This window comes from Anas platyrhynchos, chromosome 4 (genome assembly GCF_047663525.1).
Source record: "Anas platyrhynchos isolate ZD024472 breed Pekin duck chromosome 4, IASCAAS_PekinDuck_T2T, whole genome shotgun sequence".
Classification (NCBI taxonomy): Eukaryota; Metazoa; Chordata; class Aves; order Anseriformes; family Anatidae; genus Anas; species Anas platyrhynchos.
Window position 1 is genome coordinate 48920551 of NC_092590.1, and position 26651 is coordinate 48947201.

The following is a 26651-nucleotide window of genomic DNA, read 5'->3' on the forward strand; positions in this document are numbered from 1 at the left end:
TTGCAAGGGAAGGAGGACACCGTGAGCCACCAGAAGCACTGGCTCCTCACTGTGGCACCCTGCGAGGCCTAAAGCTCAGAGCACCCCTCACTCAGCCAGGCTGGTTTCCTCCTCGCAGCCCCAGCAAGGACGCTTCTCTAGTCTCCCGTCCTCTGCTTTCTGCCCTGCTGCCTCTCACTCACAAGAAAACTCCGGCCCGTGCTCAGTGGGAAGTGCTGGTGATCCTTCTGCAGCCTTCCTCCAGAGACAACATGGCTGAGTCAAGGCTGAAGTTGTCCTTCAGCGCTGTCACTGAAAGAAAACAGCAGAGACCCGGTGTTAAATGGAATCGGTCCCCATGAAAATGGCTTTTATGCATGAAAATAGCACTCCATTACCATTGCCCCAGATGTCAGTTTGTACATGTATACTCTAAAGTTATGTCAAAATTTCTCTGAAAAAATGCTCTTTTTTTTCTCTTTTCCTCAGTTACCTCAGCTTTTTCCTCCAAAAAAGCTCACTATGTCACTTCCGGGTTTCTGCAGGTTTTCTCCAAAATATGTCCAATTATCCTCTGCAGTTAACTCCATCTCCCCTCCCAATCACTCCTCCCTCTAAATTATTGTAGATTTTCCCTCAAAAAATGCTTAGTTTTCCTATATAAGTTACCTCAAGTTCTTCACTGACGGTACCATTTAGTATCCTCTAAGGGTACCTCAGCTTTTCTACCCAAAAATGTAATTTTACGTCAATGTCACTGCAGCTTTCCCCCCAAAACACTCATTTTATCCCTTCTATGTCACCTACTATTTCCCCTCTAAAAGTTCTCATTTTTGTCCTATCTAAGGTCCCAAATTTCCAACTGCTAAAATGCACGTTGTATCATCTAGTTGCTTCAGGTTTTCCCTCCAAAAATGCTTTTTTGTCACCTAAAAGTTACCACAGATTTTCCCATGGAAGATGATTATTTTGTCCACTCGGCATTACTTCAAATTTTCTGTCCAAGAACCTTCATTTTGATCCTTTTCTTAACTCAGATTTCCCTCCCTCCCAAACTGCACAACTTTCTCTCAAAATATCATTTTATATCTTCTTATATTACCACAGCTTTCCCCCCTAAAACGCTCATTTTATCCCCTTTGAGTTACCTTTTTTCCCCCAAAATAACAGTTTGTATACTCTAAAGCTATATCAGCTCTTCCCTTAAAAAAAAAAAAGTTCATTTTTTCTCCTGTTACCTCATCTTTTTTTCTCCAAAAAAGTTCACTTAGTCCCTTCTGAGTTTCCACAGATTTTCTCTAAAATGTCCATTTACCCTCTACACTTAATTCAACAACCCCCCCCTAAAAAAAAAATAAAAATCATTTTCCCCTTCTAAATTACTATAAATTTTTCCCTCAAAAAATGCTCAGCTTTCCTGTGTAAGTTACCTCACTTTGTTCCCCAGAAGTGCCACTTTATATCCTCTAAAGTTACATTAACATTTCTGTCAAAAAATGCTCAATTTGTCTCCTATTTGTTAACTGAGGTTTTCCTTCAGGAAAAGCTTGTTTTGTCCCCTGTAAGTTTCCTCATGTAATTTTCCCTCTGTTACCTCAGATTTCCCCCTTCCCACATTGCTCCATTTCTCCCCAGGATGTATTCTGTAATTTTATATCCTCTAAAGTTATGTCAGATATTCCAGGAAAAAGTCCCGTTTTTCCATCTAAGTTACCTCATATTCCCCCCCCAAAAATGCCAATGTTGTCGCCTCCAGGCTATCTCTAATTTTTCTTCCAAAAACCTTCATTTTGCCCTCTCCAGTTTACCTCAGATTTCCCTCCAAAACATCATTTTGTACCACTGAGAGCTGCCTCAGCCTTCCCCCCCCAAACTCAGGCTGTATTCTCCACAGCTACCTCTTCGTTTCCCTGAGAAAATGCCTTTTGTGCCCCCCAAGCCACACCAGCTTCTCTCTCAGAGAAAAAGCTTTTTTTTGTTTGTTTGTTTGTTTTGTTTTGTTTCTCCTCAGCGCCAGCCCGCGCTTTCCCTCAGGCCCTCCCGCCTCGCCTGACGCCCCGCGGCCAGGCGCTCTGAGGGGCCGGGGGCAGCCGCTAGGAGCTCGTTTGCTGCCCTTGCGGCTTTACCCCCTCCTCTGCAGAGCACCCTCTGAACAACACCTTTTTAAATCTTCCAGCCTGTGGGAGGAGGCCTGCAGAGCTGTGTGGAGCTGCAGCAGGACCAGACTTGCAAAGTGGGAACACCTTGCAAGGTAATTGCTTGTGCTAGTTGCTTAAAGTGATGATTTCTTTTCCTTATCTGTTTCTTGCTGCAGTCCACAGAATGGCAAGACCTGGCCAGGCTGCTGCTCCCACCACACATCATGCTAGGATCTGAGTGCATCCAGCCCAGGAGAGGGCTTACGCCACTGGCTGCAACACCAGAGGCCTCCTTTCCAACCTGCAAGGAAAATAAGGACTACTTAGTAAGTATGGCACAGATGCATCCTAAAAGTCAGAATCCTGTTTAATACATCAAAGTGGGAGAGCTTGGTACAAAGGAAGGGACCAAAAGGAAAAAAAAAAAAAAAGTCAAGATCAGTTAGTTAAAGGCACCTATCACTCTTTTGCCTATCTAGGGAGAAGTAACATTGACAAGGGAGAGAAATTGGGGAAAAATAAGAAGAAGCAAAGATAGCAACAGAGAGCAGATTGATACTACAAAATGAGATATTATTATGGGAATCCCACTGAAATACCTTTAAACACAAATCTGGAAGAGCACACTATGCGCTATGGCATAGTGAGTTCAATGCTCTGACCAAACTGTTTGGTGCAAGCTGCTTCATGACATAGTTATGTCCAGTCTTACTCTTTGTGCTACATGGAAAAAAAAACACACACACACAAAAAAACTTGTGTGCATTTTTAACTGCATTATCTCTCTGTTCAACAGTAAACCTGACTTCTAGTCAAGGAGCATGTAAGGGGAAGTATTTAGATGCTATATTACATTTATACCACTACTCTTGAAAATCAAAATAGCTGTGGTAATTTTTGTTACTAAAATGCAAATTGACAGCTCTATAAACCTAAAGGGAGTAAAATATTATGAAATTTAATTCATTAGTTTTAGAAGAAAAGAGAAAAAGGGAAATCTCTCTGCAAAGCCAACAAAGGAAAGGAGTGTTTTACTCCAGGAGCGGCAGAATGGGAGGACATCCTACAAGGGGTGCTGTGGTTAGGGACTAACACCTGCACTCAGGTTCTTGGTCTTCAAACACCAGAGCAGGGTGGAAGCAGCAGTGATAAGTGCTTCCAACTCCTTGGCTGCCTTGACTGATGCATTCCCTATTCCTTCTTTTTTTTCTCCACCATGTGCTGTGCTACCATCCACCCATTCTGACATGGCAGTGCATCTTCACACGGACCTTGGGATAAAGAGCCAGGATTGTGCGTGGTGAGTTTCTGAACTATTCTGACTTATTTTTATGTAGTCAGCTTCAGCAGCTAGGGAGAAATACACCCTTCCACAAACAACAAAAGCCTAGCAGATAAAAAAGTCTTTTTCAAGTAGCTGGAATAAGAGCCAAAGTAAAAAGATGACAAAGATAAAGAAACAATCAAATCCATGGTAGGGATCATCATGAACTAGTGAGAAAGCTATTTTTCTCTTCTTTAAGAGCCCCATATGACTGTTTCCCACAAAATTCTTGACTACTCCTTGCTCCCTACACCTGCTTCACTTTGCATCTCCACAGAGAAAAGCGGGTAGGACACTTCATGCCACAGACATTGGTCCTTAAACAAAAGGGAGAACTACTATCTGCCCAGATCTCAGTTCTGCAGACACCAAGTGTAGTGTCAAAACAGTGTATAATGCTGTCAGTTAATGTTTCCATCTGGTCATAAGAAGAATCCTAGGAGGCAACAGTTGCTTAATACAATATTTAATTTGAAAGCAATACAGCAAGATTCCTTCACAGCCTTCTCTACCAGTTCTGAAGGCATTTAGGTTCAGATTTCTATTTCTTCCCATATGGAAGAAAAAATTCCTACTGTTATGAAAGGGCTTTATTCCTAGAATACACAGTTAGTAGTAGTATTCCAGAAGTGACTACAGTCCTACGATTTATATGCCAGAACTGGAAATGGTTCCTGGGAGCAGAAAATGTTTTCCTGTGCTGACGCAAATCCTGACCAAACCACAACAGGACACCGCTGTGTAAATTAATGATGAACATCTCTAAAAACCACAAGCATGGACTTCACTAATCCCACAGTCCTGATGCACACAAATACGCTGTCCTTACACCGATAATTTGTGACTCATGCTCATATGTAAATATTCAGAAAGAAAAATGCGCTAGGACCTGGCAAAGAGACCTTTTTAATACTGTCTGTGGAGACTGGGTTGGTAATGTTGGCCTGTAATGACTGATGTGTGCCAGATGGCAGCGCCCTTGGGACATCATGCAACTTGGACGTGACGCCATGTGAGATCCAGGAAGCTGCAAGCAAGGAAAACATACGTTAGATAAAATATAAAACCATTCGCTATGCTGAGTGTTGTGCATGAACGCAAATAGACAGCTAAGCACCACAGAGACGGTGGCTCACTTCCCCTGTGTGCCTGGTGGGACAGAGAAAGAGGAAAGGAAGAATAAAAATCAATAAAAACTTATTGGTTGAGATAAAAAATAAGTAAGAAGTGAAGAAGTAGTAGGGTAGAAATAAAACACAACAAAACAAGTGATGCAGATGTAATTGCTTACCAGCTCACACAGTTAGACTTGTTGAGCCAGTTGCCAAGCAAAAAGATGCCAACCTCCCTCTTCCCTTTTTATTGCTTGACTTTATACAGTGTGGAATACCTCTTTGGTTCCCTCTGGGATATCTGCCTGGTTGTGCCCCTTCCCAACCTCTTGCACACACCCCAGTCTGTTTTCAAGGTGGCCAGAGAGAGGAAAAACCAGCCTTGATGCTGTGCAAAACCACAGATAAAACATCATTGCGTTACCAGCACTGGGTTTGGTCACAAACCTAAAACGTATCGCTATAGCAGCTGCTACAAAGAAAATTAATTCCATCCCAGCCAGACCCAGAACACAGATAAGCAGGGAGCTGTCCTTACAATGAATGCAGTGTCAAGTATTGCCTGTTAATACAATTCTTCCCTCCTTACCAGCCTTGGGGGTCCCAGGCAGCCAACCAGGTGGTTGCACTATGATTTGGAACAGACAAGGGAAGATGTCCACTTCAAGAGGAAAAAAAAACATCTCTAAGATGCATATTTTATACAAACTAAGACAGGAAGTAGGATTTCAGTTCCTCATTAGAGTAAATGCTTTATCTGAGTACTGAAGTGTAAGAAAGAAAACACAAATAGATTTGAAGACACAGCACTTGTATCCTCGCGCTCTCTGGAAGCCTCAGAGGGGTAGCACATTAGTGCCTTATGCAAACATAAACACCATAGACCCAGCCTGAGGACAGGTCACAGTTATTCCCTGCACTAATACAAACTGGATGGTCTCTTCTCTCAAAAAAAACTTCTCACTTATGTGTGTGCAATCATTTTGGTGCATGGAAAATTGGATCTGTTACCGCTTTACTTATAAAGCCAAACATGTATGGAGTAGCCTCAAATCAATTTTCCTAAACAAAAAAAGTAAAAATCCTGCCTTGTCAAAGGGATGTGTATGTGCTTCCACGTAAACTGTAAAAACAGGCTTACACTAAGGACAAACAGTTATGTTTTGGCTAGGTGATTTGCTGCCAAGGACAGGATAACCATTTCCATTCGTCATACCTGTGTGATTTAGGGTGTTGAACACCTGCAGTTTTTTTTTTTACTAGGGAAACTACCCCAGAGAAACTACCAAGGACTTGGTCCCTTCTGGACAGCAGTGCTGAAACCTCACACTTGCTGCTGTGCAAGTAACTGACTGTTCACCAGCTCTCCTCCTGACTGTCCATCTACATTCACAGCAAGTCTTAAACGTGCCCTTCAATTGCAACTTCTTCAGGGCTGTCTGACTCAAGAAACTGTACAGACTTTGATACTAAGTTGTTTTCTCTGCTTTCCTCTAAGTCAATAAGCAGTTCTACTTGTGCAGACTTTACTAAAGCACAGTGAGGTGTATGTCACTGAACAACACCACACACACAGCTACCTTAAATCAGCCATCCCTTTCTCCCAAGTTATTTTGGTTAATCAATAAGTTTTATAGACATTCATTTTGGAAAAAAAAAAAAAAAAAAAAAGAAAAAAGTGAATAACCCCACCCAAATATATTTTTTATCCATCAGATTCTTAGAAAACAGGACTCTTTGGGTTCTTTTACTTTGTTTTCTGCTCTAGAACAGATTTTCCTTTTAAATAGCTTGCCTTCAGCACTAGAATCCATAAATGGACAGAGAATATTTCTGATGCGCTTGGAGATTTGCATTCAGACACAAGTTACAGCTGGTTGCTAAATCTGCCTGAATACCGTGCGTTATTATGACACCCTGTCCTGTGTACAGAATCCCCTTCTGTGCAGCAATTTCACTTCACTCGTAACAAGACTTCACGTCTCCCATATCTGTGTTTTCCTGTCAGCCTCTCCTCTAAAACCTCTTGCACTCCTTTCAAAATAGAAAGAAGGAGTACCACTTTCAACTTCTCATTTGAGTTTGCCAAATTTTATATTTTAAATGCCAGTAATGAAATCAAACATGCTTCAAAATCTCCTTCACGTCTCCCCACCTTCAATATTTAGAGGGGCTTTTGGAAGACCACCCTGAACAAGAAGTATCTGAGTAGATGCTTGTAACCTATATGTATGAAATCCTATTGGCGCATCCCATCTTCTGAAACTCAGGTGATATTTTATAAAAAATATTTTTAGCAATTTGGTTTCCTCTGTCCCACAGTTGTTGCACAGATTATTTCCCCCAACACACTTGTGCTCAAAATGCTAAGATAAACACTTGACTGATTCTTTAGTTTAGCCACTGACTGTTCTGGTCATGATTTAGAGATTACACCACCAGTAAATCCTGTAGGAGGGCAGCTCTGAATCGACAGGAGATGGCCCTGGCTAATGATTTAGGCTACATGCTTATCCTCAAAATATCTAAAAATACAATCAGCCTGTTTGATATCCAATTCCTCAAAGCTCTTTTCTTGTCCATTCTCCTTTCCTTCTTCCTTTGTCTTGAGGAGTTAAGGTTCTCAATTATATTAACATCTATGAACCCCTCTGCTTCAGAGGCTTTGTCTTTGTATAGCTGCCTCCTGTTATCGTAAGTTAAACTGAATTTTTGTCCCTGGGTGCATTTGTTATAACTATCCTTATTCATTCTGGTATAGGATCTGTTCCTATTCATTCTTAAATCCTTTCTTTGCCATGCTGCAAATGCTACTGTGTTGTCAGGGTGTTCTCTAAGTCATTAATTTCCCCATGTGCCTCATTATCAATAGTTACTTCAGTCTCGTTAGGATTATTAAATACATTTGAAGCAATGCTGTGGTACAAGTCACATGCAAAGGCACATGCTTTGAGGGGGCAGGTGTCTCTATTCTATGTTCAAAAAAGCTCAGGGTACTTTGCATATGCTGCATCAGTTTAATAAAAGTATCTTGCTTTGCATGTGAAATTAAAAACATTTTGATACAACTTCCTCAGTTGTGCTTACGTGTTCTGGCCTGAGGACTAGTGAAAAACCTTCAAAACATCCCAATCAGTAACACTGCACAGAAATTGCCTCAAATACAAAGTAAAAATATTGGACCTTACAGGGACAGTGAAGAAACAAGGCCAAAATCTATTCAGCCACCTCCTAACCTTGAGGCTTCCTAAGGTCTTAAGAGAGGGTCTGAGCTCTAGCCACATACCGCTGGGGTTTTTTGTATTCTTTTTACCGAGAACTCATGAGATTACCACACTAGCAAGACTTGGTTAACGTGCCAGCTAACTCCTCCTTCATAATGAGAAGATACAAATTAAGCTCTTCCATCAGAAGATATGTTCACAGAAAAAAAAAATAAATCCAGATTTGATTTACTATGCATAATTTATCAACTCAGCTTTTTTTTTTTAATTTTTAACTAGGGTTCACATTTTTAAAGGTATTGAACAGCCTAAGATGCTACACATGCACTTCAGCAGGATTTTCTAGGTATCTAGAAATATCTAGATACCTAGAAAATCCTGGGTGTTCTAAAATCTCGTCTCGATACCATCAAAACTAAATGGCGTGGGTACTCTAACTCAGCCTTCTCAGCTGTAAAATTCTGGTGTCATTCATTATCTAAAATGACTTGCATTACATGGCCCTTATGGAAGCCATTTATACTTTATGGAGTACAAATTTTCAAATGGCTTTCAAGAGTCTTTTTTTTACCTAAAAATTTATCACTTCACTTTGATCATTTTTAGGATGATTTTTCCTCATCCAGGCTAGGAAAAAGTACCAGCTGAGAGCGATTCCCGTCATATATACTTAAAACTGAACAGATGGAACTCAAAATGCTCCGCAAACACTGGAGAGCTCAGATATAAAGCATGCCTTTCAGACCAACTTCATTATACATTATTCAATTTGTCACACACCCCCAGCCCCCGGCCCTTTCTGAAACACATAGCTGGTACTGTTTGCACTTTAATTAGCAATTGTTATCTCCAGTGCAACCTCTATGCCAATTAATGTGACGAGGAAGATCCAAATCCAATTCCTATTGTATGCACAGTTACATTCCCTTCACTTCTTAGTGACAATTACATTGCAGTTCCTTGTGCCCATATGTTACTGGCTCCAAATTCCTTATTTGGCCAGGGCTCATTCTGTAGGGTTTTAAAAACAAAATCCTTCTTCCTTCTTTCTTTCACTCTTGCTTGAAAAATCAGCAGGATTTTATCTAGAAAAGTTGACAGCCTTCAAAAATGGTTGACTTTACAAAAATGTGCTACTGTGCTACAATATTATGAGATGAAATTAAAAGTGTAAATTTTACATTTGAAAAAGTTAATGACATTAGCCCTCTATTTTTATTACGGTAATCTCTGTAGTCCAGGAAAGCGCGTAAGCATTCCAGTTATACTGATATACAGTGGTATAGTCATTTCTCAACCAGATAACACTGGTTTTCTAAAACAAAGGTCTGTTTTATCTGGGAACTAGCTGTAGCTATCAATGTTATCAAACTAAAGGAAATGGTCCATAGCTTTGTACTGGTACAAATGGAGAGAAACTGTGAAAAACATGCTACCTGTGATCTAGTTGTGGCACACCGAGGTGCCGAGCACAACTCCAGCATCTGACTGTGCAAAACAAACAGGGCATCTGTCAGAATTTCAGATATAGGGGATGGATGCAAGGAATCCATGATGAGAACTATACAAAACTGGGCTGCTGACATTTTCCTCACAAAATGAATACTTGGCCAACAGTATGTGAAATGCCAATGGGAACTGCATGACACATGATGCTCCGTGCGTATTTGAGTGATGACGGGAACAAAGATGCACCATAGCTCCCCTAAGGGGTGTTTCAACAGCAACACCGAGGAACTCGAAGTTAAAGTCTAAAAAAAAAAAATCACAAGACCTCCTCACTAAAACAGTCCTTTATGAAACCAAATTGAGAAAGTTGAACAAAGACTTCACCTGAAACCAGCCTTTTTCTGGAGCATTCTCCAAGCAAGCAGTCAGAGCCCTCCAAGGAACAGCTGCAGCTCTACTGCTTCCTTCTCAAAGCAGCTGCTGGGGACAAGGCTTCATGCAGTCACGGGAACAAAGATAACTGTTCTGATACTATGGTTTCTGCTTTTTTTTTTTTTTCTTTTCTTTCTTCATTGTCCTCTGCAACATGATGTTCACTGGCCTTAACCATCTACTCTAATCTAGCAAGTGAGCAGTATTTCCATAGCCAAAGTGCTCTTTACTCTCCCTATCATTTTTCAGTTAGGCCAAAAGTTATCATCTCTACTAATTTCATTAAACACTATCTGCTCATGCAAGTGTTTTATGTGAAGGTCTAGATCTGACAGAAAGCTAATTGCTGGCTCTGTGAAAGCTTTAGCCAAACAATTTTCTTTTACTTGTAAAGGAGAATGATACAGAACTACACGTATTTTGATCCCGAATAAGCTAATCAAAGTTTCATCTTGAGGAACATAGCAGTTCATTTCTGCTCTAACTAGGAAATTACCCACTTAAGCCTCAAGAAAACCAACAGCTTATCAGCTCTCCTGGCAGGTCTTTCTCAGCAGGCTGCTAGCATTCTCAATTATATTTTGGTATAACGTAACAGAGTAATCTTGCCACCTCTCACTGGCACCCAGAGGAGAGGATTTTAAGAAATGGATCAAAAATTACCTACTTCTGTATTTACATAAGGTTGCCACCTTGTGTAAACAGTTTGAGAGTGTGCTTGGATACTGGCACCTATATACAATGCAATTCACATATTGGGTGGGTGTAATTAACACAAAAACACTATCAATTTGCACTGTGTATCTGTGGATATGCTGAATGGATGCATAGAGTATTCATAGTTTTATAACAACAACGGACACGATGCAAGTTAGATGGAGATTTAAAATAAAGAACAGTGCCACTGAAATAATCCCTGGGATCAAATATTTATCATGTCAGAGGAATACCTTGAACAGCAGTGCCCTCTCCAGCCCAATTCTGCAATACTAAGACACAACAACACACATCTGTTCTTCAAGCAAACAAACCAGCTCATCCAACCTCCCCTTGTGGGATTTTCAAATCAAAATTTTCATAGTTTACCTGGACTGGACAGGCTACACTCTCGGTCTGCACTCTTCTCCAGGAGAGCTTTCTTAACCAAGACAGTAGCACAGGTGAATTGCTCTACAAGCAGAACTGAGTAGAAAATAAACGTGACTTTTCTCTTACAAGGCATGTTGGCATTTAAACTCCTCCACACAGGTTTTTACTTCTTACCCTCTTACAGCACAAGAACATTGACTCATCCAAGCAGATTAAAAATGCTTATTAAACATCACAAATAAGCAACAAATGTAGAGATAAAACCAGTCAGCATGGCTACATAAGCAAGCCAGAGGCTACATGGCAATTGCTAAGAGCTGAAGCCTCTCTTTGGAGCCTTTCTAAGTCCTCCTGCCAGCCCAGGACCACTGAGGACAGGAAAAGCACCTCTGTCAATGTTTGAGTAAGGAAATGGCAATTTTCAGTTGCGTACCTCTGCACACCTTCTCCCTCACAGCAGTATCAAACAGATAGCAGGAGAAAACAAAACAGTCTTGCCAAAGATACAGAAAGGCACACCTGTGGAGTACAGGTAAAAGCTGCTAGCACTATCACTTGTCACATGGGCCCAAAGCAGCTCTTGCTCTGCTTCACCAGTGGAATAAAAACATCAACTAGTTGAAACTCAAGTGACATGGCTTAAGCAAATTACTTTTTCCAAGTCACTGGAACATGCCCCTCCTCATGTACAATGATCCGATGACAGAAAACAAATGAGGAAGCCTTAGTACCTTGCTTTCACTGGCTTATATAACCCCTTCTAACAAACCCACAACACTGTCATGGTTTGCTGTCTTCACTACTTAAACACTTAAATGCTGGACATCCTATCCACTGCAAACCTGGTCTTCCCTTCTCTGAACTTATCCTTGCTCATTTTACCTGTTTATAACATTTGCCTTTTGCTTCAATTTCCTCAGCGTATCTTGGTGTTTGGACAGGATGCTTATAATCTGCTCCAAAATACACTTGCTTTGCAGGGGCCTGCACGTGAGCAAAGAGATGTCGCTGCTGCTCTTGGCTCCCTCATTTCCCTAATCACAGAACAAAAGGAAATGCCTAGGATCCACTGCTCCCAAGTGCCCTCACAGTTTGAGTCCCAAAACCCAGCTAGGTTATGACGAGGGAAAAAAATGATTTCCTAACTCAGTGCATCTTCTGCAGCCATAGCGGATCTCAGAGGAAGATGAAACACAAAGCTTATTGCTTTACAGCTCATCCCGAGCCACAGAGTTGGCCAGCAGCAGCAGCACGGTGCTAGGAAATAGGAAAAGGTCCTCAAGTTACTGAGCCTTGGTGCACAGAGCACAGGCAGCCACATCAGCACTTCACAAGGGTGCGACACCACAGAAGGGAAGAGCATGGTCCAGGCTGAGAAAGGGAAATGATGCTAATTACTAATTTGTCTTAGAGTAGCTTCCCACCACCCTTGAAGTGTTTTTTCTTCCCTTTTTTTTTGTTTTTTTTTAAAGACATTGAATGACAGCTTGCACATAATTCTGTGCAGGCTCTGCTGTAGAGAGGGAAAGGCAAAGGCCACCTTCCATAGACTTCAGAGAGGAGAAGGTAGGCTGCAGATGTCCCGCAGCTGTACACAACATCTTTGTTTCACTGGAAGCTCATTGTAAATCTGTTGTTTAAACCTGTTGCAATGATTCTTAATTGAGAGGACTTCAGGAATATCCTTGCATCTGACCCTCATTTATAATCCTACATAAGGTGCTTTGGTTCAGGTTTAATGCCCCTTTGGGAAACACAACAGACTTACGGAAAAGCTGAGTTACTGCATGCACTTTGAGAGCTAGAAAACTGAGAAGGGAAATCTTGCATTGATCAAACTTGTGAAGGAGATATCAGCTAAAATGAGGGCCCCAAATCTCCCCCAGCCTCTAATAAATATGCTAAGTTCACTCTATGGACATATATATTATGTGAGCTTTAAGGGGTACACAAGTATGATTTCGCATGTCAGAGGAAGCAAGGGAAGCTTGAACTGCTTTGTGCTGCAACCATCCTAGAAACTGACCTTGTTCCTGTGCAAGGTTCACAAGCCCCATGCCACAGCACCACGTATCTCTGATTTCTCCCCTTTTAGTCCTCCAGGCCCAAGCACAGATGATTAATGTAGGCTGAGTACATACCAGTGTAAATGGAAACTACCAGAAAGGAAAGATTGAGGGGCAGACATTTCCAAAGTAAATCCAACAGTTCTAAAAAGTACTTTTGCATGTGTGTTTAAGAGCTCCATTTTGGTTGTACTGAATAGCCCAAAAGAAAGAACAGAGTTCAACATCCAGGCATGACCAGTTTGGCCCAAGATTACGCAATCATCTGGAGCTAGCACCAACAGGCCAGAGACCAATTCCTCTAACTACAGCAGACTTACATCTGATACGTTGTACATGCTAGCAACATGCAAAAGCACGAAAGTCTATGCCAGACCAATTCAAAACCTGCTGAGTGAGGCCTGTTGAAGGACCTCAAGAATCCCTCTACCCCAAACTCACACATGCCCAGCTCAGACCATGGACACCCCCAGCTCCTAGCTCTGCACAGTCACTAGGCACAAATTCTGCCCAGAAGAGCACTTAACTCTTGAGACAGGCTGGTAATTCTTCACTTAAAAACAAAGATCAAAATGGGAAAACTTGTACAAGTGATTATGATACAAGTTAGATACAATGCCTCTTACTACCCACAGCATGTTTTGAGTTAATTTATAATAAAAATGACATAATTATACAAGATAATTTACATTGAACCATAACTTAAGCACACATCATACCCATTAGTATAGGGCTTCTAGATTAAGATCCAGTATCTCAAAACACATACTGCTGATCACAGTAAAATAGTTCTCACACACATAAAACCACATCCCTGCTTCCTTCAGGCCAGTACCCCATCACTCTGCTCATGTAAAGCTGTCAGTAAATCTACTCACACGAAGCCTATGATGAAGGTAATGCTCCACCAGCACAAGGAGATGTCTTCCAGCAGCTACGCTGCCTTTGGAAGAGACAAGGTATTTTCTTGTTCCAAGAAGATTTCTGAAGAAAAATCCAGTGACAACTCCTTGGATGAGGCCCCAAAAATGGTCACCTCAATGATCCTCCTGTTCACTATTATTTGATGAGCAGAACCTGATACTAAGGTCTAAGAAGTTGACAAATGATCAGCAAGGCTTCATGGTTTCAAGGCAAGGGGCCCTCTCAGCAAGGCTGGCCCTTAATCACTTACTTGGCAGCAGTACTGTAGATGTTTTCAATTAAGTGAAAAACAAAGCCTCCAGAGAACACGTCTTTAGCCCAAATAAAATCTCTTGAGCATCACTTTTTTTTTCCTCTGTGTCAGCAAAGTTGTTGAGACAGCTGCTACACACAGGTGGTACTCCATACTGTGCATTACACTGCTTTTATGGGTGCCTTGAGACTCCAAGTCTCTGAACAATTAATTTTACCACTGCAGCTTTGACCTATCAACACTTTTTATCACTGCAATAGCTCCTTATCAAATCCACATGTGCAGGTGCACCATAACCACCTTAGGGAGAGCACAGGGCCTGCAGCAGGTACAGCTGGGAGCAGAGTAGAGAATAATGGGCAATAAAAATAGAAGCAGCAGCCACCAAGGCAAAACTAACCCAGGCTAAAGCAAAATAACACAACTGTCACCTCTCCCCTGTGATCAAAAACACTCCCAGCCCCCCCATCAGCGGGGTCCTTGCCCTCAACACAAGTGCACGCAAAGAACATTTCTGTAAATGTCTCAGATAACCTGCCACTGAAGATAAAGACTTCATATGCAGGCTGTTCAGGCACCAGCTTAGGAGCAGCTGTGTTTGGCTCACTCATGAGCCCTCTGACAAAGGGCAAGTGTGATCAACACCTTACCACACTCAGCTCTGCCCAGGCATTACCAGGCCCACCTAAACCACAAGAGCCACAGCCAGGCACTGCGCTGGGGAGCCTTCCTCCACCTCCAAACCCTGCAGGAGGGTGTCCCCTTGTGCAGTCAGCTTTGTACTGTGCTCAGGAGCTGGCAGAACCCAGCTGTATGGGGACATGGGTGTAATGGGAAAGGTTTCCTCAGGTTTGACTGAAAAAACGGAGCTTGAGAAAAACCTTTTCTGGAGGAACTTTTAATTGTAGTATGCCAAAAACGGGAATAAGTAATCAAAAGGAGAATCCTGCACCAAAAAAAAAAAAAAAAAAAAAAAAAAAAAAAAAAAAAAAAAGCAAGCAACCTAGCACATTTGTTTTCTTCCTTCTTCTTTGGGTTAAGAACCAGGTTTTTCAGGACTTAGGCTTTGCTGCTGCATGCCTTGGCTGTAGCCTTCGTTGGTATTTAAACACAACAGCTCTGCCAATTTTGCAAATCCATTGTCACAAGGCTGCAAAATCAGACATTTCATTCTGTATAAAATTTAAACAGGCTAATGTCTGCCAAGTTACACGCTTCACCTTTTGACACTGACAGTAGCTACACACAGTACTGGCTAAGTCTCTAGAGGCACATGTCAAGGTTTCAGTGACCTACAAAAAATTAAGCAGTAAATCAGCACAGGCAGCAGCAACTGGGATTTTCTCTTGCTTGGAAGACAAGTCAGATCATCCCTCTAGGAAAAGGGAAAGAGACAAGTGTTAATCCAACAATTTGTAAATCAGCAAAATCATTTAGCAAGTACCATGGTGTTCTTCAGATACACAGAAGACCAACCTTGTTAAGTCTTCACTTCTTTTAAGAACTAAAGCTACCACTGGCCATGACCAACAAGTAATCAGATTTAATAAAGATTATACCATTTTCTTGATATACAGAGCTCATTCTGAGTAGCAGTCTTACCTTTCTCCCTGCAAGGTAACGCTTATTAATACACATGCCTCACATAAAACAATCTTCTGATCAAAGACCAGAAGCATTCCCATGCCTATAACATGAAAATTGGTCAAGGACCCTAGAGACCCTCAGATGTAGGTCTGAACTCCACAGATGGTATTAAGAGTAATAAGTCACCCTGTCCTGAATTATGAAGGCATCAAACGAACACAACAGAAAAAAGAGCTCATCGAGAAACACTCATGCTTTTTGGCTCTCTGAAAGTGCCATAAGCAATGCTAGGCAAAAAGTAGCCTCTTAACTAGTGAATTTTATATATTCATAGACTCAAATTACAAAGTAAACTTTCATATTCATCATCCCCATGGCTCAGGTCTGCCAAGTCTGTTTGGGATTCAACTGAGAATACTTGAACTCACTGCAAGTGTTTTGTGTTTCTGACCACATGAATATAATGAAGTTTTCTCTTAACTTTTTAAGGAGCATTTTGTCTCTTGTTTCACTTACTAATATGGGGATGAGGTGGGGAAATAAGTCTTTTTTGTCATTGTAGTAGTGTACTTAAACACAACATTGTGCTTGTTTCTTTTCAAAATAGGATCAAACAATAACATCTGGATCTAGACTCCTATCCATGCAGTTTAAGAATGGAACGGTTGTATCCACACTGGTGAAGCAGGAGAAAAAAGGACAGCAAGGTAAGCCTTTTGAAGAAGGGACAGCACAAAATGCACTTTGTGGACAGACGTTGGAGGGACTCTCATCTGAAAAGCACAATTCTGCCTAAGGGCAGAAAGACCACACCACGTTGACAGGACTCACTCAAAGCGACTTCAAATTATAAACAAATTTTTGTCACATACCTGTTAAGAAAGGTTTCTGACATCCAGTCCTTCTTCCCCTGTTTTCCTGACAGCTGACATCCTGCACAGGCAGTCAGCCCAAAAGCTGAGCCTCTCCTAACTGGGCACTACTATCCCTTCTTATTCCTGGATAGCTCCCAGCAGCTGCACACAGCACAATGATGGTCTGATCCTTGCAGTTAGGACACCCTCACACATTTAGAGCATTGAGACTTCATAGCCTCTCAGAACTAGCTATATTTTTCAGACTGCTCTGCAGGCACTGCTGCTTCCATTCAACTCCAAAAGCCTCTTAGTATTTCTTATTCTTACCTGAGCTCCCTTTTACCTCTTCCTCATTATCTATCATCACTCTGACCACATCCAGCCAGCAACCACTCTCACCTCAGTTTACCCCTCGTAACATCTCCCTGCTCTTTTCCACAGCCCCTGTGCAGTCGTTCCCTACATACGGTATTTCCAACACAAATTCTTCAGCTGTGGCTGCATCACTGAAGGAAATCACTCAGCTCCTGACTTACCTGGATTAGACACACTTGAGACCAAAGAACCTTCAGCAATTTAAAACGTTCAGGTATGAACTCCCCTTAGGATTCTCCCCTGGGCCACAATCCTCCCCCCAGTGTCAGCTGCTGAAGAGCACCCTGTGGGAAGCCAGTGCTGGGGCAGCTAACAGCCTCCCACCAAGGAGAGCCTGTGCCAACATTTACAGCCATTTACACCAGCTGGGCTGAGCTCTCCAGGCCCAGAAGGAAGCGAGCTGGGACTGAGCCCCAGCAGCCTTCCCAGGGCACAGCCCTGCAGAGCCAGGCTCTGCTGCTGCCCTGTCTGCCAGCAGAGGCACCTCACCAGCTCCTGGCTCTCCATCCTCATCCCTGGAGCTAAAAAAGCAGCCACAGCCATGCAGGACAGCCTGGCCGAGCTGCCTGGCTGGGGAGAGGGGATCCTGCTGCATCGTCCTGCTTTTCTCATCACTGCCACCACCACAGGCACAGCAGCCAGGTGGGGCTGTCTGGTTTGTCCCCGGTGCTGTCACAGACCTTTCCCCATGTCTGTTCCCCAAAAAACGCTGTGGTCCCCAGTCTACAAGGGGAAATGGGCATGGGGTTGGATGAACAGCACCTTGTTCTGAGGTCAAACACGCACAGCTCTTCCTTAGGAACCGAAAGGATGACCTGATGCACCAACCAAGGGAAACTGGGATGTTTCTGAACGCAGTCTAAGAACCTCAGCACACAAAGCACTAAGATATTACTGTCCCAGGAGATTTGTTCCTGTAACGGAGCATTACAGCACAACATCATGGGCGTCACAACATCACAGAGCCATTAAGGGTGGAAAAGTCCCCCCGGGTCACCTGGCCCACCCTTGGCCCAGCCTGGCCGCCTGGGTTCAGCTCGCTCCCTGCTGTCCCCAGCTGGCAGCAGCTCTGTCCCCTGCGGTGTCCCCCTGCACTCAGATCCACTGCGTGTGGGTTCAGCGAAAACGTGCCAGGAGCAGTGACAACTATGGAAATGGTGCAGCTGCTGGGTGTCGGTGTGATCTGGATGTGTTTGTGCCCGTGGGCACCAATTCCTAGCTCCCCGTCCACCTGGATCTCTGGATTAATGCTTGCTTTTTGCCACGAGAGGGAACCCTTCGCCTCACGACACTGCGTTTCCCCAAGGCAAAGCTGGCCTTGAAATTACACGCATTAAAGGCGCTCGCAGGGAGAGGAGCCGTGAAGGCAGAGCCGTCTGGCAAAGGTCAGTCACAGCCGCCCGTGAAAGGCGCAGGGCAGCAGAGCACAGGATGCACCGAGTGTGGATAGGGGTGGAAGCAGCACAAATACTGACTTTGCAGACTTAGTTTGTGCAATTCCCAAGGCACAAGACCCAGCAGCTCACAGGAGAAGCATGCAGTGCTGCTTGACTTTTATTTTCCATTCACATTTTAGGCTATTTTCAAAGCTCCTGCCCTGTATTGTGCCAAATGCTGGCTGATGGGAGCAGCTGGACTCCTGAGGGAACCGTTCATTCTAAGAGTGCTAGATATTCACTTTCCTACTCCAAAATGTACAGTGAATTTGTAAAAAAAAAAAAAAAAAAAAAACCTACAAACTATTTAAATGTTTATATCCTGGTCATGTTTATATCCTACTTGGATATTAGGTGAAATTTCCTTATTGTGAGGGTTGTGCAGCATTGCAATATGCTGCCCAGGGAAGCCATCACCATCCCTGGAGATCTTCAAGAAATGTGTAGATGTAGAACTTAGTAGCACGGTTTAATGGTGGACTCATCCGTATTAGGTTCAAGGTTGGACGAGATCATCTTAGAGATCTTTTACAATCGGAATGATTCTATAGTTCTGTGAAATGTGGTAGACAAGGAAATGAGACACTTTAAAAGGGAGGTTTTTAACCCAATTTTATGATCTATAGCACTGTTTTGGTATCTTGCTTGGCTTTTTTCCCCTCACTGATGATGTTCCCATTTCTCAGCAAGAATCTCACTGGAGCTGTGCTCAGTGTTTGCTATAAACACATGGCAGGAATATCACAAAGGCAGTGAAGAAGCTGACTTGGTCTGTTCCTGAGTCGCCAATACAGGCAGCCTGCAGGTTGCAGAGTCCAAGGAACCCATGCAAACTGGCTGTCACAGCTGGTGGCTGTGCAGTAAAACAGGAGCTAAACTGCAGCAGCTGTTTGTACAAGCTGCTGAATGGGCATCACCTTGCCTGCAAGTCAATTTAAACAGTTTGTTTGACATTCAGTCCTAGTAAAGGCAGAGGAATACGTTCCACTGAATTTAATGAAGGATGGAGTGAGACCACATTCAGCTGCTTTTGTTTCCCTGCCTCACTGCAAGCTAGCTGCAGGTTTCCAGCATAGCTCAGTCTGTGGAGAGTGTTAACAGCTATACACTGTTGAAGAGGGAGCAGACTATGAGCACTTCAAGCTAGTACTACTTAGCAGTATCAAAAAGCAGATTTTCTTTTTGGGGACTGGATGAATACTAAACATTATATCTATGCGTGGGCACACACAGCTCACAGCAATTTTTGTTATAAGCCACCCTCCAAAAAAAAAAAAACCCAAAAAAACAAACAAACAAACAAAAAAAACCACATCCCATCATTTTGATAGTTTTTTTTTATTTATAAACTTTTCCCATTTTATGCATAAGTACTTAAATCGGTTTTAAATGCAGAAAGAAAACCAATATGATAGATTTAAGGAAGTCAGCAATTAGATATAAATTTATATGTAGAATTTCAGTTGCTTACAAAGCAATTATACAAGTTCTTTAACTCAGAGTTTAGATAAATAAACTGACAGTTCAATACATTCTCTTTTTATAATTACATTCCTCACAGCAGTCCAGATTCTTCATTCTGAATTGTACTTGTTGTCCACATATTTCAGAAGAGACAGAGAAGAGGGGCTATCCCTGGGACAGAGCCACTTTTCATGCAGCTCAGTCTCATGCTCAGATGCACTACAGAAAAACCATGCATTTGCTGCTGAATATTTTTCTCAAATCTTTTCCAATTTATACAGGGCCCACGTACTTCAGCTCATTTCATTTCTAGGGCTGTATGCACAGGACCTGTAAATTGAAGAAAAAGAAGCTGAGTCAATGCAACATAAACAGAACTAAGTCAAAATGTCTTTAACACAGAAGTGCTTCAGACACCAGCTCAGAGTCAATGAAATTACACTGTCATAAAAAAAGAGAAACAAAGGCTAGGGGGGACTTAACAGTGTGCCAGAGATGGCAAGACATTGGAAGGAGTCAGTTAAGATCATTACACTGTGCTTAGTGCTGCAAATTGCACTTTTTAAAATTATTATTATTATAATTATTATTTATTTGGAGTCCGTAGAAAATGGGTTTTGACATTCATTTTTTGGGTCTGCTACAAATATCTAGTTACTATCTCTTTGAATTCATTCGCTCCTCAACATTCCTGTACACCATTTGTACACCATTCTTCCCCTTACCACAGGGCACTAACAATCCCCCTCCTTTTTTTTTTTTTTTTTTGGTGCAGGACAAAACTCTACTTTTGCCACTAAAGAACTCATCCAGGGCTGGGTAGATGGAAGTGCCTTTCCCCACCTCCCACACCAGAGCGGAGATACAGGTAAGCACTTAAGACAGACACGCAGACAGCAGAGTGAAAGAGAAAATTGTGAGGTGTCTGCTACTTACATCCAGTTTTCTTTGCAAGTGATGAATTTTCATCACAGCCCCAGAGCTGCCCCTTCATGCCTCATGGAGAAGCAGGACACTGGCTACTAAGTTGTCATACAGTCCAGGTACTGCCCTCATTTGGTTGGCATCCCTGCAAGGAGTTTGGCATTTTTGTTTGGATTTTTCTTAGTCACTCCTTTTCAGCCTCCACCAGCTTTACTCACCTCCTTTGCCATTCATTTATCAGTACCAGAACCGACCTTGTCTGCAGCATGCAAGGAGGTGGAACAGATGCCTCAGACAACACTCACCCTACCTTCTCCTATGAGAAGAACCAGGAAACAGGGGTTAAATATCTCCCCCAGTGTGTGGGGAACAGACACAGAAGTGACCCAGTACAGGCTCTCTGAGAAGCATCTTGTTTTCTTTCTTCCCCCTCCAGGCATAAATGTGGCTGGATGACTTCAGAAAAAAAACTTCTCTTGGGCCTCAAAACTAAATTATGCTTCTATTAAAAGAAGCTGGGAAGTGTTTGGGAAGAAGCTTGTCACTGTTTAAGAACTGCTGACTAAGAAAACACCTGTACTGGCCTTGATAAGTGAAAGAGATAAGGGTACCTTTGCACAGTGAATTTCTCTACCATGGGGCTCACTGATGACTGAGTAATCTGGAAGAAAGCAGCTAAATTGTTGAGGCTAATCACATTTATTTAACAAATTGCTTGCAAACCAGTGACAATCAGCAAGGTATTGACCTCAGTACCAGGGAAGCTCATGGAGCAGATCCTCTTGGGAGTCATCATGCGGCACTTGAAGGGCAAGCAGGCGATCAGGCCCAGCCAGCATGGGTTTATGGAAGGCAGGTCCTGCTTGACGAACCTGATCTCCTTCTACGACAAAGTGACGCGCTGGGTGGATGAGGGAAAGGCTGTGGATGTGGTCTACCTTGACTTCAGCAAGGCTTTTGACACCGTCTCCCACAGCATTCTCCTCAAGAAACTGGCTGCTCTTGGCTTGGACTGGCTCACGCTTCGTTGGGTTAGAAACTGGCTGGATAGCCGGGCCCAAAGAGTTGTGGTAAATGGAGCCAAGTCCAGTTGGAGGCCAGTCACTAGTGGCGTCCCCCAGGGCTCGGTGCTGGGGCCGGTCCTCTTTAACATCTTCATCAATGATCTGGATGATGGCATTGAGTGCACCCTCAGTAAGTTTGCAGATGACACCAAGCTAGGTGCGTGTGTCGATCTGCTCGAGGGTAGGAAGGCTCTGCAGGAGGATCTGGATAGGCTGCACCGATGGGCTGAGGTCAACTGTATGAAGTTCAACAAGGCCAAGTGCCGGGTCCTGCACCTGGGGCGCAATAACCCCAAGCAGAACTACAGGCTGGGAGAGGAATGGTTGGAGAGCTGCCAGGCAGAGAAGGACCTGGGAGTGATGGTGGACAGTCGGCTGAATATGAGCCAGCAGTGTGCTCAGGTGGCCAAGAAGGCCAACGGCATCCTGGCTTGTATCAGAAACACTGTGACCAGCAGGGCTAGGGAGGTGATCGTCCCCCTGTACTCGGCTCTGGTGAGGCCGCACCTCGAGTACTGTGTTCAGTTTTGGGCCCCTCGCTACAAGAAGGACATCGAGGTGCTTGAGCGGGTCCAAAGAAGGGCGACGAAGCTGGTGAGGGGCCTGGAGAGCAAGTCCTATGAGGAGCGGCTGAAGGAGCTGGGCTTGTTCAGCCTAGAGAAGAGGAGGCTCAGGGGTGACCTTATTGCTCTGTATAAGTACATTAAAGGAGGCTGTAGAGAGGTGGGGGTTGGCCTGTTCTCCCATGTGCCTGGTGACAGGACGAGGGGGAATGGGCTAAAGTTACGCCAGGGGAGTTTTAGGTTAGATGTTAGGAAGAATTTCTTTACTGAAAGGGTTGTGAGGCACTGGAACGGGCTGCCCAGGGAGGTGGTGGAGTCACCATCCCTGGAAGTCTTCAAAAGACGTTTAGATGTAGAGCTTAGGGATATGGTTTAGTGGGTACTGTTAGTGTTAGGTTAGAGGTTGGACTCGATGATCTTGAGGTCTCTTCCAACCTAGAAATTCTGTGATTCTGTATGAATTTCCTGCATCACCTGGTAATCAGAATCAGCTGTTGGAGGGAGAATTAACCTCGGTGCATCAGAGTTTTGAGTTCATACATTTGGGTGGATGCAGGGTAAATGTGCAAGATTCTCACACTGAACGAGAAAACAGACAGATTGACACGTACAGAATCCCAGGGATTTCAGGCAGGTCAGATTCAGCCAAAGCTCTTGTCCTTTCCCCTTGCCTTGAGCACAGTTGAGCCTTGTAGTGAGTGATAAAACAGCAAAGGCCAGAGAACAGCTGGAGCCTTGCAAGTGGCCAAACTTACAGCCTTAGAATGAGGGTGTTTGTAGTCCAGTTCTGAACCCATGAGTTTGGCCCCTTTTCCCCTGTGCCTGTTTGCATTAAAAACACTGCTCAGGGCTGTTGAGATCGCTCTTACACTAACCTGGCCTCAGAGTCACTCTGACTGTGCAGACAGGGTGTTTCCCTGCCCAGCAGGGGCTGTCTGTCTCCTGAGGCTGTCTGTTCCTTCTGGAGGTGACAGCAGGATCCTGGCAACCTACTCCTGACTGGGGGAAGCAGCACCAAGCAGATGTGCATGCTGTGCTCTGCTGTGCATGAAATGGGATTGGGTTTCTGGTACAACCCTCTCTCCGTGACTCTCACCCAGATACTGGGGTTGTGTGAGGAAACATTCCCTTTCTCACTCCCAAATTAGTCCCCATCTGTCAAGCCTAAGGTCAGGTCTGCATCTTGGCAAGGAAATGGACTAGGAGGGGTTCTTGTGTCCTTACATTCAGGATTTCACAGGTCCCATATGCAGTGAAAACCAGCCGAGCTCCTCTTTTACTTGCACTACTCAATAAGCTGTCTCTGAACAGCCGTGGCTTTCCCCCGCTGCACTCCCCACGGGCTTTGTGGCAGAGTGAAGGATTTTTATCTTTATTTGACACTCAGTTAGAGCTCAAGTCTTGAGAGATTTAAGGCCCCTGGTGAATTTTGCATTCTCTCAAGAGACTTGTGTACAGCTTTGTGTTTAGACACCTCTGACAGTTCAATGATTTGCCTTCTTTCAGACAACAGAAAGTGAGGGAAAGCTCAGAAAATTGAAGCCACTCTTCTCGGCTGTATGGAAGCATGCTGCCATAAATTCATCCTTCTTTCTCATTTCTTGCAGGGTGGCACAACAATGGCACTTTGTATCCTTGAGTTCTCTATGGCTGAGTGCTGTAGGGCAACTATCTTTCTTCCTGGCATGGCAACGAGCATTTGTGATTTGCTTCTTTACTTCCTAAACTAGGGCTAAACGAGCAGGAATAAATCAGGACCCTCAGATGCACACACCTGAGTGTGTCTGCTGTTGAACATACAGTTTCATTTCTCACTGCTTAAGTGGCTTCATGGCTGTGCTCAGATAAATGGTTTAAATGGTTGTGGTGCTTTCTAAGTGTGTAAGATCTTTTGAGATTAAAAGCCAAGGAAAATGGATTGACACTACATTATGGTTAACATTTTCTACATGGTACAGTTTTAGGGACAGAGGGGAGGCAGTAATCGTGACACGGAATGCAGCGTGAGTAAAATGAGACAATTCCTTCCAAAGGTGGAAAGCAAGGAGGAGGTTGTGCAGAGAGCAGACATGAAGAGGTGAAATTAATGACAAAAATTTAACGTTGTGGAAAGCTTAAAAAAACTGTTTTTAAATTAGATCCAGCTCTCTATTCACTATCATGTTTCCAGTTCCCTTGGAAATCGGGATAACCTGGGGCTCACTAAAAAGTCTCATTTATGAGAAAGGGATTCTCTGATCTGTGTTGCAGTAAAAGAACCTCAAAGTGAAATATGATGCTGAAAAGAGGGAAGCATCTTTTCATAAAGACCTCATGAAAATTCCACATGGCAAGAAAAAAAGTGATCTTTTCTGCAAGCTTCATACATCAAAGTCCTATTTCTCTGCATCCTTTGAAACGCGTCACCTTCTCGCAAGAGGTAAGATCAAAATTAACTTTATGGGTAAAAGACTGCCTCTTGAAAGTAAGCAGATAAAAGACATGAGCTTTGCTCAAAAGGAGAAAGTGTATTTAAATGGAAAACTTGATTTGTGAAGACAACCCCATGCTTGGGTACTCTCACGTGCAAGAATGCTTTCTTTTTGTTCTATGTCGTGATGGAGTTGGATTTTACTAGGAGCTTTCGGCCTCTCCTCAGTAATAACTAACATCCCTCTAGCAGGCAGTGATCAAAACCCAAGGGAAGCCTGGAGCAGCTCCCTGTGCTGCAGATGAGGAGCACCTGCAAAGCTCGGACACAAATACTAATCCTTAAGGCCCCGAGCACCTGCATGCAGATTGTGGGCTAACTGGGAAGGATGTGCAGTGTGGCCATGCCTGAGGCAAATTCTCCTTCAGGCTTATGTTGTGAGCACATGCATTTGTAATCCTGAAAGTCACAACCTGTCTTTCTTGAACCATCACGTCCTTGTGGACCTTGGTCACCTTGAGGTGGGAGACCTTTAGACCATGCAGAGTTTCTGGAGGGACTGGGCCAGTGGGGAAGCAGTCAAAAGCATCTTTTCACTTCGTGAGTCAGAGTCCCCTTTCTTGTTTCCTTCTTGTAATCAGAGGTTAGAGATAAGAGCCTGATTCTTTACATTGTGTGCAAATTCACACCAGACAGAGTTGCGGTTTCAGCGTAAACTAGCCTGCACGGCAGCCACAAGGTGGCTAATTATGTTCTTCCAAGTCTGTGATTCCTTGTTTGCCCCACTAATGTTGCATGACAATCTGTTTTGGGGATAGTGAGACATCAGCAAGATTTCCCTCAGTGTTCAGGTGCATCATTTTGCAGAACTCCTCAGTGTTAGATCACTGTGACTTCTGATACACGGGGACTTCGGGCTGGTTGGTGGGAGCTGGCACAAAGCTACTGAAATAAGGTGAGCTCCTGATCCACACATGTCAAGGGTAGACTGTGGCTGACCTCCCTTAGCCAGTATTTCATTGATGCACAGCAGCTGAGAAGTGGCAAATGTAATTTTTTAAAAGCTTATCTGATGTTCTTTGCAGAGCCAAAAGCCATTACCTTTACCAAGGCTGCTGGCCAACTGCATCAAAAGCCAGAATGAATATTCCAATTAAATTATTGGGCTGATAGCAGCAGGCATGGCTGCTTAATTATCTAGTAAGTCACTAGGGAAGTAAATTACCGAATCACAGCATGGTTTGGGCTGGAAGGGACATTAAAGCCCATCCAGCTCCACCTTGCTTGCCATGGGCAGGGACACCTCCCACCAGACCAGGTTGCTCAAAGCCCCATCCAGCCTGGCCTTGAACATTTCCAGGGATGGGGCATCCACAGCTCTTTGGGGCAGCCTGTGCCAGCGCCTCACCACCCTCATGGGGAAGAATTTTTCTTGTATCTAATCTGGAGGTACCTCCCCCTTCCCAGGAGAGGGCAAGAGGCCAAGCGTGGCCCTTGGTGCACCTGCCCTGCAGCATTTAGAGCGGGGTGCTCTTGCTAGGCCAAGTTGTGCTGTGCATACCGTAGTTTTGATTTCTTTCCAGAGCTTCTTTTCCATAGTTTTGTAGTAAAACATTTCTATAACTGAAGCCAAATGTCTTGTATCAGAGTGGACATGTGGGTTCTCCTGTTACCCTAACCTGGGGACACCTCCCAGCTGCGCAGAGAACAGAACTGGTGACAAGAAAACTCTCCTTGTTTCCTGGGGACAGAGCAGACCGGAGCCCTCGCTTCCTTTTGCATGCATTCCCAGGGGAGCAGTGGTCAGCTGTCTGCTCTCACTTGCTTTTGTGGAACCACTGAGCCTCCCCCCACTCTCTGTAACTTCATTCAGTAGGAGAGGCAGAAACAGGCATCCTCATGATGGGCATTGCCCACAAGCTTCTCACCTGCTGCCTCCTATGTGTCCGACTCAAGAAGGACAACGCTGTAGCTAGCCCAC

At 43.7% G+C, this 26651-nt stretch overlaps 2 long non-coding RNA genes across 5 annotated transcripts; both read right to left on the bottom strand.

Annotated features, from left to right (window-relative positions):
* Positions 1–1465: 1465 nt before the first annotated feature.
* On the bottom strand, positions 1466–14499 carry LOC110351530 (uncharacterized). Of its 4 annotated transcripts, XR_011809166.1 has the most exons (4): positions 13692–14499; positions 10745–10840; positions 4344–4468; positions 1466–2418 (listed from the first exon to the last, which is right to left on the bottom strand). It is a non-coding gene; the product is annotated as an uncharacterized lncRNA (long non-coding RNA). The 4 variants fall into 4 exon arrangements; XR_011809164.1 differs by lacking the exon at positions 10745–10840; XR_011809165.1 differs by lacking the exon at positions 10745–10840 and having other exon boundaries at positions 4331–4468.
* A 5065-nt stretch (positions 14500–19564) lies between these two features.
* Positions 19565–21289, bottom strand: LOC110351535 (uncharacterized). Its single transcript, XR_011808714.1, has 3 exons — positions 20852–21289; positions 20646–20778; positions 19565–20039 (listed from the first exon to the last, which is right to left on the bottom strand). It is a non-coding gene; the product is annotated as an uncharacterized lncRNA (long non-coding RNA).
* Between the last annotated feature and the right edge of the window lie 5362 nt (positions 21290–26651).